The sequence below is a fragment of the Pristiophorus japonicus genome, chromosome 4 (assembly GCF_044704955.1).
Source record: "Pristiophorus japonicus isolate sPriJap1 chromosome 4, sPriJap1.hap1, whole genome shotgun sequence".
NCBI lineage: Eukaryota > Metazoa > Chordata > Chondrichthyes > Pristiophoridae > Pristiophorus > Pristiophorus japonicus.
In genome coordinates this window covers 251,718,673-251,733,713 of record NC_091980.1, presented here as the reverse complement: position 1 = coordinate 251,733,713, position 15,041 = coordinate 251,718,673, and the positions used below count along the sequence as shown (strand labels likewise).

General features: G+C 45.5%; 1 protein-coding gene across 2 annotated transcripts in view; it reads left to right on the top strand.

Annotated features, from left to right (window-relative positions):
• The first annotated feature begins 1,098 nt into the window (after positions 1 to 1,098).
• Positions 1,099 to 15,041, top strand: part of klc1a (kinesin light chain 1a) — a 185,082-nt gene continuing 171,139 nt past the window's right edge. Inside the window, exon 1 of one of the 2 annotated variants that reach the window (XM_070879308.1) lies at positions 1,099 to 1,611. The gene's annotated coding sequence lies outside the window, so the exon portion shown is untranslated. Of the gene's footprint in view, positions 1,612 to 10,693; positions 10,778 to 15,041 lie in introns of those variants that run through there. The other variant, XM_070879309.1, reaches the window with a different exon arrangement.

Here is a 15,041-nt window from a genome sequence, read left to right as displayed (position 1 = left end):
CGTAGACCTCGGGCCCACAACTAGTCAGCAGTATAGCCTTGTGCTTCTCCGCCGATGCGTCCATCTCCCCTGCCAGGTCGTTTGCCACAAAATATAGCTCGAGCCTTTCCGTGAAGGCATCCCAATCATCACCCTCTACAAAGTCTTTTAGTGTGCCAAAGGTAGCCATAATCGCGTGAAAGTTCGTATTCTCGTCACCAGTTATTATGGTCTGTAGTGTACTTATGAATGACTCCACGAGGCAATGTTTTGTACTCAAACTGTAGTGACCTTGGTCCTTTACTCGTAACTCCAGAGTGAGGCACAAGCATGGTGGCTCCCCTTTTATACAGCCCTTGCCACTCGTTGCACTCTCTAGTGATGCCAGCATGTATATATATACACAGTGTAAACCTTATTGATAGTACATCAGGTAAACAAGTCTCCATCTTATGCAACTATACAGTGACTACACAGAGAGTATCTCTATAGTCTGCATATATAACGCGCACACTGTCAGAACAGAGGCAGGGTGATGATGGCGTGCACAGTCAGCACAGGAGACAGTGCGTGGCGCGCGCGCACAGTGAGCACACGAGGCAGGGCGTGCGCACAGTCAGTGCATGAGGTAGTGCGGGCCGCGCATGCACAGTCGGCACACGAGTCAGGGTGTGCGCACATTCAGTTCACGTGTCGGGGTGCACATATAGTCAGTGGAGGAGGTGGGGCGAAATGCGCACACAGTCAGTACACGAGGCGGGGCGAGACGCGAGCTCAGTCAGTGTAGGAGGCGGGGTGAGACACGCGCACAGTCAGTACACAAGGCGGGACGAGATGCGTGCACAATCAGCACAGGAGGGGGAGCGGGGGCGCGTGTACAGCCAGTACAGGAGGAGGGGTGAGACGCGCGCACAGTCAGTACAGGAGGCGCGACAGCGGTGGCGTGCACTGTCAGTGCAGGAGGAGGGACGAGACGCGCGCACAGTCAGTACAGGAGGCGGGGCGGCGGTGGCGCGCACTGTCAGTGTGGGAGGCGGTGGCGCGCACTGACAGTACAGGAGGCGGTGGCGCGCACTGTTAGCGTGGGAGGCTGGGCGGTGGTGGCGCGCACTGTCAGTACAGGAGGCGGGGCGGTGGTGGCGCGCACTGTCAGTACAGGAGACAGTGGCAGGCGGTGGCGCGCACTGTCAGTGCAGGAGGCGGCGGCGCTGGCGGACGGGGGAACTGTGGGTCTGGAGGCGGCGGCGCCGCCATTTTTTTTGTTGCTGTGAAGCCGCTAGGGCCGCGCGAGGAGAGCGCGGGTATCGTGAAGGAAAATCTGGAACATTCCACCGTTACATTTGACATGAAAATAATTAGCGACGTACTATTATTATTATAATAATTAAAACCCCGTGCTCGGAGTGACGTGACTTCTTGATGATATCCTTTCATTCTGTGCGAGCCGCTGATTTTTAACCGCCTGGGGGGCTCGAGCCCGGCTCGGCTATAAGATAAATTGTTGGGGAAAAAAGGCGTCGCTCCCCGGTGGAAGCGAAACCGGCGTTCCCCACCCACCTCTCCAGCCTGACAGGAAACGCTGCCGACTGCACATACTCCCACTGAGGTCGGACCGTGATTTTCAAGCAAACGGTAACTGTTTTTTGCAGTTTGACGGGGTGGGGTGTGGGATGCCGAGTTCTGTCAGCGGTGGCTTGACTGCGACCGACGCGATGTCCATCTGATTTCGTGCGGAGATTGTGGTGATAACTAATCTTTGCGATATGCAGGATATGTGTAAAGCGTACGCCGAGTGTTTGCAGTCTTTTGTATGGCGTTCAGTGATTTAATGACCAACAGACTAGGGCCGTGTTGACGCTCGTGTTTCTCCAGCCGCCTCTGGATGTTTTCATTATTTGACAGATCACTGGAAATTATATTTATGCTTTCATTTTTTTCTTCTTCCTGATTTAATTGACGATAGTAGTTCTTCGTGTTTTTAAATGACAGGGTAGAGCTTGTCACTTCATATTTTGCGGCCCGGCCGGGGGGGTGGTGGTGGTGTAATCGTGACTCATTTCCTTGTAAAATGAGAACATTTGTGTTTTTATGCCGACCAGTGAGGTCTTTACATCGTATGGTAGGTATGTTCAACAGATTTCCTACAGAGCTCCTAGAAGCTATGGTCATTTTGAAATGATCATTTTGATCAGATCTTGGTCGATCTGATTCAGTTGTGGTGGGGCAGAGAGTATTGGGATACTTGACAAGGCAGTTTCAAATTTGCCAGGCGGATGTTTGTTTAAGAAGGCTAAGAGCAAAGAATCAAGTGTTTATGGCAGATAAAAATTCAGTATGGTGTCAGTCAGTATGTGCAGTTCAAAAAAAAAGTTAGGCATATACATTTGCAGTAAATAATTGAGGTACAACAGTACAAATGAAACATTAATTCTTGTTCATTTTAAGTCATCAAATCAGTAACAACTCGTACAGAATATTGATGATTGGTTTAGATAAGGAAACATTAGATTATTATTGAAGCCTGCGGTTATACTGCCAGCTTTGCATCGATCCAAAGTGGTCTCTTTACACATTTCAAAAATCAATGGCAGTGCTGCTAAGGTTAAGTGTTGTCCCTTATTCAACTTATGCACTTATTCAACTTTTGTTTATAAACATTTACTATTAACTAAGGTTTTTCTGTTGATAGCAAATTAATTATTTTTTTAAATGGAAATAAAATAGTATTACAAATATGAATCAGAAGCTATTATAAATTGAAATCATTGTTTGACAACATACATAAACCCCAACATCTCTGCTGTTCCAGTATATTTTTGCAACAAAATATCTTGGGGTCTCTATCAAATTGGCAAAATGTCGACTCTGGGGCAAAATTAATGTCAGTTTTTTTGCTGTATACTCATGGACGTTGGTGTCTCAAGTCTGTCTCATCACTACCAAAACCACATTGGGACTTTACAAAGGCTGATTGGAATGGCTACATGAAAACAGTAGAAAAAGTGGTTCAACTAATTCCTTCGAATTAAGCGAACTATGACAGGTTTATCAACCTCATTGAAGTGGCCGCATAAAATAATATCCCTCGTGGTTACAGGATAGCCTACAGTCTCTGCTAATCAGCTGACAATGAGACGATTCTAGAGGAATAAAGGACAACAGATAACTCTGCTGCTGCAACCACTCTTGGAATCACTAAATTCTTCTAGACGAGAGCGATGGGCAATAGCTTTGCAGACCCATAAATTTCACTCACTTGAGCAGGGAAGCCTGGAGATTTCTTGGTTCTACTAACTGATTCCCAAGCAGAACCCTGCATGTCACAGCTGATGCCATTGCCCTTGGCTCCCAAATCAGATCGATGTCAAAAGAAAGGGACGTTTTGTTTAAAAACAGCTGCTTTGTCCCTTTCTGACTGTCCACGAATATTGTATTTATCAAGGCCATTTACTGGAGAAGAAGTGGACAAGGCGCACATAATAAATTCAGCAAAACTGCAGGTTCCGATGGTGACTTACTAGAATTTCTGAAAAACCTTGGTCAACATGCCTGCAATTGGCTAGTGATTGATTTGCTTGGTTTGCTACAATCACTGGGAGGTTGATTTAACAACCAGTTTAGTGTCCTTTGAGACGACATTAGTTGTGATCTAAGATCATGTAACAGGGCGGGTCGCGAAAAGGCTGATGATATCACCGGTACACTTTTATCGACACCAAACACCTTGGCTGCCCGTGCTTGCAAACATCGCATCATACCCATATGAATATGCAGTTTCCAGAGAATATAACCGCTACACCAGCAAAGATATGCCGATCCAGGCTGACTTGAACAACCTACCGCCAACCTGTCTCAAATCTAGAAGGCCATTTTGGACCGTCACCGAAGCCCTTCAGAAATTTCCTCTCCGCCTTGATGACTGATGACGAAATGCTTGGAAGAACTGTGACATACGGAATGGATTCCTTAATGGATCCCATAGTACAAACCTTCCTCGCAAACAGTGGACAACCATCAACTGCCTCAGAACCAGTCATGCTCGCTTCTGGCACCTTCTCCATAGATGGAAGATTAAAGCATCCCCATCATGTGACAGAGCTCCTAATCAGACCCTGGAGCACATCATTGAGCACTGCCCTCAGGAAATTCGCAGGCAGCCTACAAGATATCCACGCTGTTACAGCGGAAGCTTTGGCCTGGATATCTGACTTGGATATTGACATTTGATTTGCTTTGCTACTACCATATGGAAGACGACGACTGGCTGGTGAGCTTCTTTACCAATGTACATACCTCTGCCCAAGTTACAACAACATCGCCATCCTGAAACCGTGTAAAGTAGGAGATGATCCAAAAAAACTACCAGCTGCTTTCATTGCTGTGCGTTGCATATAAGATTCTGTGAAGGATATTACTGCGATGGCTCACGTCTCCCTTTGAGGTTTACATCCCTAAGGAACAATATAGGTTAAGAACCTGAACCATGTGACCAGATAATTGCACTCTCAACCCATGTCAAAGCTGGTTATCATCTTGGGCTCAAAGCAGCAGTGGCTTTTGTGGACTTGTCTCCCACATGTGGAAAAGCAACTGCTGAAAACTTATAGAATAGTACACCGCACCTACTAACCGCTATATTCTTCAATCACAAGTTCAGCATACATAGTCTGGAGCAGATTGGCAGACCTAGACTTCAACAACAACAACAACTTGCATTTATATAGCGCTTTTAACATAGGTGCTTCACAGGAGCATGAGATAAAAAGATTTGACACTGAGCCGCATAAGTAGAAATTAGCACAGGTGGTCAAAGAGATATGTTTTAAGGAGCATCTTGAAGGTGGAAAGAGGGTAGAGAAGCGGAGAGGTTTAGGCGAGGAGTTCCAAAGCTTGGGGCCTCGGCAACACAAGGCACAGCCACCAATGATCAGGGATGCTCAAGAGGGCAGAATTAAGAGGAGCCCAGACATTTTCCGGAGGGGGGGGGGAGGTTTGTGGAGCTGGAGGAGATTAGAGATGGGGAGGGGTGAGACCATGGGGGAATTTGAAAAGACTACTGAATAATGGGTTCCTGCAGGGGTCCGGCATGCCAGCATCACTTCTTAATATTTAAATCAGTAATAGTCCTGCTGACCAAGTCAAGGAAATTTGGATATGCAGATGACCTTGCTATAGCCATCCAAGCATGAACTCTTGTCCCGGTAAAACGCATGCTTACAGGAGACTTGACAATACTTGAGGACTATTTCCTGGCAACTTCCTCCGAATTCAGAAAACATTGGGGCCTAAATTGCCTGACCACCCAGTTGGCGCGGAGTGCCCGATGCTCGCGACATTGCCTTTTGGTGCTTTTTTCCGGCGGTGTACATCACCGCCCTGCTCCCCCCCACTTCCGTCCCGCTCCTGCGTATGCGTCGGTAACAACTTAATCAAAGTAAGCACCGTCTCGGCCCCGCCCCAGAAGCCAAATTGCCCTGAAACTGGCTGCTTGTCTGGGCCAACGACAGGTTTTTGGGATGGAGCACACTGTGGGATGAAAACTGCCAGCAGCATTTAAAGGCGCGCTGCCACTCCCACCATTGTTGTCGGCATAACTTTTTTTGACGGTTACAAGCATTGAAAGTTGCGTCATTGAGAAAGGATTTGTAAATTAGTGGGCCTGCCTTTTCATAGTCAGCATGAGAGAACGCTGCTTGAGGAGGTTGTGCTTGAACAGGTTTTTAAAAATGGGCTCAGTGCTGGCAGCGGAACACCACCTCCACATTGTGCGTGGCAGGGAAGCATGCAGAAGGCGGCGGCGCCAGCTACAGTGGATGACGAGGCAGCGGCCAAGGGACCCAGCTGACATGGGTCAGCAAGATGTAGAAGGCCATAGAGATGGCGTCAGACCACAATGGAAAGGTGCACCAGGAAGGACTTCCAGAAGGGCATGCCGCTAGGAGCAGGGTCGGACGCAGACCCCCAACACCAGTAAGGCAGATGGCGAGGAGGCAGGATCAACAGGAGCCACATGTTTGCGAGCACCAGGCTGCAGTGGGTGAGGACCAACATGAGCAGGAGGGAGAAGGCAATGAGGCAGCTGTCAGAGGAAGACGCCGACACAGACATGGTGACAGAAGGCCTGATCATCACAGGGTCTACATACAGTAGTTCTTCGACATGGACCTCACTGATGACCAGTGCCTCCGGAGACTGCGATTCCGCAATCACTTGCAGCCTCAAATAAGGTTAAGGACACTGATGGTGCATTTATCAGTGATATCAAAGGTCACCATCGCTCTGAATTTCTATTCCACTGGATCTTTTCAAGCTGCAACAGCAGACATCTCTAACATCTCACAATTTACCACGCATTGTTCCATCCATCAGATCACAGATGCTCTTTTATAAGAGGAGGAAGGACTACATATCCTTTCCAATGGCCAGGGAGAAGCAGTTGGAGCGGCACACCGGATTCGTAAGGATAGCGGGCTTCCCCAGGGTTCAGGTCACCATAGACTGCACCCACGTCGCACTGAGGGCGCTGCAGAACAATCCCAAGATGTTCCGTAACCGCAAGGGATACCACTCCCTCAGTGTCCAACTGGTTTGCGGCCACAACCGCAAAATCATGGCAGTTGATGCCCGCTATCCTGGCAGCAGCAACAATACTTTCATCCTGCGTCAGACCGGTGAGCCAGGTATGCTTGCTGCCCCAAATCAAGGTTGCGTCTGGCTCCTTGGAGACAAGGGGTACCCACTCTGCACTTGGCTGCCCTTCCCCTTCGCCACCCCACAACTGTTGCACAGCAATCGTACAATGACATCATTCAGCCACCAGATGCATCATTGAACAGAGCATCGGAATCCTTAAACGGAGGTTTCAATGCCTGGATCGCTCAGGAGGAGTGCTGCAGTACTCGCCTGAGCGGGTGACCCTATTGTCATCGTCTGCTGCATGCTTCACAACCTGGCAATCATGAGGGTACAACCATTGGAAGATGAGGAAGCGGTAGCAGCTGAGGAGGAGGTGCAGAGGGAGGAGCAAGGGGTGGCTCGGCAGTCTCGCAGGAGGCGGCGTCGCCATCCGAACCCTGCAAGGGAAGTCAGAGTCCGTCTCATTGCTGCTAGTTTCCGCTGAGTTCATCCACACTTTGACCTTCATCTGTGCATCTCCATGGGAAAAACCAATCAGCCCTTTCACACCATTCCTCGCAGTGAAATGAGAGACCTGCACAGAAACATAGAAACGTAGAAAGTAGGTGCAGAAGTAGGCCATTTGGCCCTTCGAGCCTGCACCACCATTCAATATGATCATCGCTGATCATGCAATTTCAGTAGCCCATTCCTGCTTTCTCTCCATACCCCTTGATCCCTTTAGCCGTAAGGGCCACATCTAACTCCCTTTTGAATATCTCCAACGAACTGGCCTCAACAACTTTCTGTGGTAGAGAATTCCACAGGTTCACAATTCTCTGAGTGAAAAAGTTTCACCTCATCTCGGTCCTAAATGGCTTACCCCTTATCCTTAGACTGTGACCCCTGGTTCTGGACTTCCCCAACATCGGGAACATTCTTCCTGCATCTAACCTGTCCAATCACGTCAGAATTTTACATGTTTCTATGAGATCCCCTCTCATTCTTCTAAATTCCAGTGAATATAAGCCTAGTCGATCTTCATATTTCAGTTCTGCCATCCCGGGAATCAGTCTGGTGAACCTTCGCTGCACTCCCTCAATAGCAAGAATGTCCTTCCTCAGATTAGGAGACCAAAACTGCACACAATATTCCAGGTGTGGTCTCACCAAGGTCCTGTACAACTGCAGTAAGACCTTCTTGCTCCTATACTCAAATCCCTTTGCTATGAAGACCAGCATGCCATTCGCCTTCTTTACTGCCTACTGTACCTGCATGTCTACCTTCAATGACTGATGTACCATGACACCCAGGTCTCGTTGCACCTCCCCTTTTACTAATCTGTCGCCATTCAGATAATCTGTCGTTTTGTTTTTGCCACCAAAGTGGATAACCTCACATTAATCAACATTATACTGCATCTGCCATGCATTTGCCCATTCACCTAACCTGTCCAAGTCCCCCTGCAGCCTCCTAGCATCCTCCTCGCAGCTCGCACTGCCATCCAGCTTAGTGTCATCTGCAAACTTGGACATATTACATTCAATTCCTTCGTCTAAATCATTAATATATATTATAAATAGCTGGGGTCCCAGCATTGAACCCTGCGGCACCCCACTAGTCACTGCCTGCCATTCTGAAAAGGACCCGTTTATTCCCACTCTGCTTCCTGTCTGCCAACCAGTTCTCTATCCACGTCAATACATTACCCCCAATACCATGTGCCTTATTTTTGCATACTAATCTCTTGTGTGGGACCTTGTCAAAAGCCTTTTGAAAGTACAAATACACCACATCCACTGGTTCTCCCTTATCCACTCTATTAGTTACATCCTCAAAAAAATTCTAGAAGGTTTGTCGAGCATGATTTCCACTTCATAAATCCATGCTGACTTGGACCGATCCTGTCATTGCTTTCCAAATGTGCTGCTATTACATCTTTAATAATTGATTCCAACATTTTCCCCACTACCGATGTCAGACTAACGGGTCAATAATTCCCTGTTTTCTCTCTTTTTTAAAAAGTGGGGTTACATTAGCTACACTCCAATCTATAGGAACTGAACCAGAGTCTATAGAATGTTGGAAAATGACTACCAATGCATCCACTATTTCTAGGGCCACTTCCTTAAGTACTCTGGGATTCAGATTAGCAGGCCCTGCGGATTTATCGGTCTTCAGTCCCTTCAATTTCCCTAACACCATTTCCTGACTAATAAGGATTTCCCTCAATTCCCCCTTCTTTCTAGACCCCTAGTATTTCCGGAAGGTTATTTGTGTCTTCCTTAGTGAAGACAGAACCAAAGTATTTGTTCAATTGGTCTGCCATTTCCTTGTTCCCCATTATGTATTCTCTGGATTCTGACTGCAAGGAACCTACATTAGTCTTCACTAATCTTTTTCTCTGCACATATCTATAGAAGCTTTTGCAGTTAGTTTTTGTGTTTCCTGCAAGCTTACTCTCATACTCCATTTTCCCCCTCCTAATTAAACCCTTAGTCCTCCTCTGCTGAATTCTAAATTTCTACTAGTCCTCAGGTTTGCTGTTTTTTCTGGCCAATTTATATGCCTCTTTCTTGGATTTTAACACTTTCCCTGATTTCCCTTGTTAGCCACGGTTGAGCCATCTTCCCTTTTTTATTCTTACGCCACACAGGGATATACAATTGTTGAAGTTCATCCATGTGATCTTTAAATGTTTGCCATTGCCTATCCACCGTCAACCTTTTAAATATCATTCTCCAGTCTATCCTAGCCAATTCGCGTCTCATACCGTCGAAGTTTCTTTTCTTTAAGTTCAGGATCCTAGTCTCTGAATCAACTGTGTCACTCTCCATCTAAAATGAAGACTTCTACCATATTATGGTGTTGATACGGATTCTTTTCCCTCAATCTGTTTCAGCGAATACACTGATTCGAATATTTTAAAGTTTAGTTCAGACTAACTTTATTCAGGCTTCATCGATGAAGGGTCTTGCTCTTATAAAGGGGCACTGACTCCATGAGTCTGTCGAATCCATCAGAGCAAGCAAAAATCATTAAAAAATCAATACATTTATACAGTTCGTGAATGGTACCACCCCTTTTCATTGTCCTATCACATCAGCTACTGTGGCATAGATACAAGCTAAATTAGTCATTTACACAGTTAATTAAGCAATGCCCCTAATCATGAGAGAAGATTAAGTCATTTCCAGCTTATCTTTGTTTTGCAGGCAAGGAAGACACAGTTCTGCTTCTCTGGGTATTCCCACAGTTTAGCTTTTACATCTGTTGCTACATTCCCATGATCAGATGATCCCTCAAGGTTGTTTAACAAAGACAAGTCACTCATTGTTTTCCCCTACAGTGAGATCTAAAGAGTCAGCAATAACCATGAGCGGCCATTTTAGAAAGAGTTAATACATTTGAAATTAGTACGGATAATACATATAAAGTTGGTAGCTACAGTGATACAGATTCTCATTCCCCCCTTTTATCATTTCATGATAACTCTGGTGGCTAATCCAGGAGTATTGCGTTTAACCGTTTGCATTCCCGCTCCTGATCCTCTTTGTTGTCATCGAGTAGGTCTTTAGTTTGTTGGACCATAATCCGGGGGCCCATGGCCGTAAGAGAGTTTTCCAACTTTGCCATCATGACTTTGCAACAGACATTAAAACAACTGATGATCAAGCAACAGGTAATTATTATTATAACAAGAATAACTACTCCATGCGTTAAATTGGACCCCCAGGATCCCCCTAATAGCCAATCAAGCCAGCTATTCCCCTTCTTTGGGCCTTGTCGAAACTCATCGAGTTGTTTCCGTATAGCATCAATAGCTTGGGTGATATTGTAGGACTCGTCCATGACATGGGTGATACATTTGTCTCCTATTATCGTGCAGACCCCTCCTTGTTGGGCCAGCTGATAATCTACTGCATAACGGGTCTGTTGGGTATATAGCCGCAGCTCAGACAATTCCCGGTTGATAGCATCCAATCCCTTAGAGGTGCTGTTTCCCAGGATGGTCAACCCACAAATAAGATAGTTCCTATTTTTGGCACTAATTACCCCCACTGATCCCCCTACAGATAGGGCCCCGAGGAACCCGTAGCCGAGTGATGATCCCAGCGTGATAGGATCCTCCCAATCAGCACAGAACTCCTTGCTGATGGCCCGTGTTACTATCCTTTTTCAGGTATGAAATCTTTTGGGGCATGGAACAGTGAGTGGTCCTATGGTTCCTACTGCGAAGAGGACCGGGAGGGTCGGTGTTGTGGTCTTGAAGGTGCCGTTGAGGAGGAACACGAATCCTTCCTTAGCTCTATAACACTACGCGGTGTTGCTAACACTTGTGTACTGCTTATACCACCAATTGCTCGGTTCCCTTGAATTTGTGCCTGATCCTACCAATTGGTTAGCATCAAACGGGTATGCCCATGTTTCTGAGCTAACATGAGTTCCGTTACACTGACCGCAGATAACTTGCCTTCCCCCGGTCACGTTCAGGCATCTTTGCTTGTTACAGGTACAGGTAAACTGGCCTCCACGCACTCGACAGTGCTGACCGGCACACTGCGTCTGCACACAGGTGGCATTCCCGGGGAGCAGGGCATATACACATCCCCACCTTTGCCCTGAGAAGCAAAGCAGGTAGCTTGCATTGTCTGAACATACTGCTCCGTTCTTTCCCTGGGATCCCCTGCACTCAGGATTCATGGAGTCTATTAATTCCACACATCTTCCCTGTATACCCCTTTTATATTCGCCCGTTTGTCCCTCACAGGGCGTGTCCGAGGTATCTGCCGTATATAAGTCGCGGGGGGTCCACCCAGTGGTGGCCACGAACAGGGCTTCCACTGATTGGGTTAGTGGGTAGCACACGGTTCGATTGCCGTGCAATCGAATATGGGTCTTGAAAAACAAGTTATCTTCTAACCCCTTTAGCTTTGCGACCGTGACGACATAAATTATATACGCTACCTTAGGCATGTTTGTTACGCTCAAACAATATTACACATTAGTAGTGGCCGTAAGTTGGATGACAACTGGGTCTTTTCCTCCTCTTGGAAAAAAAAACCTCCGCCGCGTTGAAGAGTCCGATTTCCTCGTTTCCTCTTTAGTCTACTGCCGGTACAAATGCTCGTCTATCATGCCGGGCGGGGATTCAAACTGCCTTCCTCGCGATTCACTATGCCAATCGGGAAGCTTCTAAGAAGGTCCTTATTCAGCTATGGAGAAGAGGAAGTCTGGAATAGAAATAAGGGTTAGGAAAGCCAGTAAAATGGGTTCATTATAGGGTGATAAGTTACAGTGGTGCAGGTGAACCCAGGCGCTCCTCCCCTCAACCTTGGCGGTGGTGGGGGTGGTAAGCAACACCTGAAAAGGCCCCTCCCATCGAGGTTCCAATCCCTTCCGAATCCATTTCTTAATCAGGACATACTTTCCTGGTGCCACGAGAGACGTTTCAGGTAAGACTGGGAGGTCGAGGTGAGCATCTCCGTCCTGGTTGTGGGCTATTCGCAGGGCCTGAGTCAAGGCAAGAACATAGGTAGTCATTTCCTCAGTCATGGTGAAATTGGACAGTGGAGGGGAAATTCTGATTCCATGGGGTCCTAAGGGGCCTACCATAAATGACCTCAGCGGGGGTCAATCTAGCCTTCCCGGCGGGGGTAGTTCGGATCTGGAATAGAGCTATGGGAAGGAGTTTGAGCCAATTGAGTCCAGTTGATGTTACCAGTTTCGCAAGCTTGGTTTTAAGAGTTTGATTAGCCCGCTCAACTAGTCCCGCAGCTTGGGGTCGGTAGGCACAATGCAGCTGCTGGTTAATGCGCATCTGGGAACAGAATTCCTTGTTAACTTGGCCAATAAAGTGAGGGCCATTATCGGAACTCAGTCGAGCTGGGATACCATATCTAGGAACGATTTCCCTCATTAACACCTGAACAATAGTTTGAGCCGCCTTGTCCAGGGTAGAGTAAGCCTCGATCCATTTTCTAAACGCATCTACTATTACTAACACATATTTGTAACACTGAACTCTTTGCAACTCAATGTAGTCCAACTGCAAGATCTCAAAGGGACCTTCTGGTAGGGGCGTCTTACCCCAGTCACAAGGGACTCCTTTCCCCGGATTATGCTGTTGGCAAACAAGGCAGCGACTACTAATGTTCTGGGCCAGCACCTGGAGTCTAGGGTGCCACCAAGTGGCCAAAAGCGTGTCACTTGTTGTCCTTGCTCCACAATGAGTCGCAAAGTGCATACATTCAATAACCCATAGGGCCAACTCATCAGACATGCAAGTCTGTTCCGCGGGAGTGGTCCAGAGTTTAGAAACATTGTCATAAGTACATCCATAATCTTTCCACATCAGTTTATCTTTTTCAGGAGCGTCCTCCTGTGCTTTAATGACATCTTGGATGGTTGGCATTGGTTTTTCCGAGGCTGACTTATCCTTTGCAAGGTTTTAGTCTGACTCATCTTTTATCCATGCATGTCGAGGTCACTCCGTGAAATCGGAGGTCAGGGTTAGGTTGGGTTTGTGGACTCCCCACCGTGGGGTACATTGGCTCTTTTGCCACAGGTGATAGTACAGTGCACAGCCATAGCACCATCTGTATCTGTCTGGTCCCGTTTTTTAAAAATCTCTTTCAGCTTATTTATCTTAGCCTTTTAACTCTTCAATTTGTTTTGTTTGAGTATCTATTTCTTTATTGTATCAGGCAAGTATTATTACATAAGCTAGTTCTATTTTATTCTGACTATCCAACCATTTCCTTTATCTGTCAGGTGAGTCTTTATTCTATTAAGAAATCCAAATGAATAATGTTCAGTATAAAACGGCTGTCAATGGAAAGGGTTAACTCCTTTACAGGTTTGTAAGAAGAGCTGATGTCATTACGTGACTTCACGTAATCATCTGAAAAAAAATATATTTTTTTAAGTCTTTGCCTTCAAAACTTGCTTAGAAATTAGGAATCCGCTAAAACAGCAGAAATCATTAGTAAAGCTGTCATAATAAAAGTCTTCTCATCAGGAAAGGCAGCATTTTAGATTAAACTCCAATTTTTTTTTAACTTCTATTTCAAGTGCTTGCCAAAGATTTTTTTAAATTGATTTAAAACGAGACCACACATTTTTAATAGCTATTTGTTTACTGAAATTCAATTTCGTCATCAGCCTCGGTCAATGCAAGGCCAACCATTTGACTACATAGTCTATCAATACCCTTTTCAGAGGTCCGAGTGGAGCTCTTGGTACGTTTTTCGTGTGTGCACTCTTTCTTTAATACATCTAGGGGTTTAACATGTCCTCCTTCCATTTAATGAGAATCCTAACTTAGTGGTGTTTTCCTGCCAACTTGACAGAAGTGATTCATCTTTTCAAACTGCAGTGAAACTTTCTCGTAATTTAAAATCATTATCAATGGAGAGTGTCTGTTACCTCTTCCAAAATTTTTTCAATTAAGCCAATATCTTTTTCACAGCAAATATCAGCTAGTATTTAGTAAGTTATGTCCTTTTCTATCTCAGAACACTTCCCCCCCCCCCCCCCTTTAGCACCTATTTAGTACGTTACGTCTTTTTTTAAGATCTCCTTTCTTCAAATTAGGTTTTGTATTTTACACAGAGGGCTCATGTCTCAGTAAATTTGTTAATTTAAAATCATCAGACAATCGAAGATACTTTTCTTTCAAATTCGTTCAATTTGTTTTCTTTCAAGGTTGCATCTTTTTTTCCCGTCTTTTCCATAACTAGAGGGGAGTCTGACACGTAGGCTGAGAGGGCTTCTTTTCGTTATCTCAAATGTTCCAGTTTCAAGGTCGTTACAATGTCTCTTCTAAATTGCTAAAGCTTGCTGTTTTTAACATTTTTCAAAAGTCCCTTTTACACCTTTGCAGATAGCTCGCCACTTGCCCAGGAGTTTGACCTGATCCCTGAAGGTATTTCTAGATTGTTTCCAAACCTTTTAGTTTTATATCTCCTATTTTCTTTAAGAGATCAGATTTAATATAATAATTTTTTTTGTTTGAATCCACCTCAGTATTTTGCTGTGCCTTCTCTTAATATCTCAAAATCCCAATTCAAATTTTGTAATTTCAATCTTTATTTAAAACTTTTTTTTTGAGCTCGAAGCTTTTTTTTTAAAAGGCATTCTTTATCTCATTCCTAGACTAAATTTATGTCTTTCAACCCAATGTAATCAATCATTGCATGTTTTCTTTCGACAAGTAAGTGAGCATGCCAAATAAATTCTTTGTTTTTCAACCACCGGGACCATGTATTTTTTATCTTTTACTCAACAAACCTATCCTTTGTGCATTTCCTAGCTCCGTAACTTATCATCCGAATATATCCACACCTGCGTTCCTAACTTAAAATGTCTTAAAACTTCCCACATACAGGACAACACTACAAAGGGTTGAAAAAAAACTTTCACTCTGTTTGGAGAAGTGGGAGGAG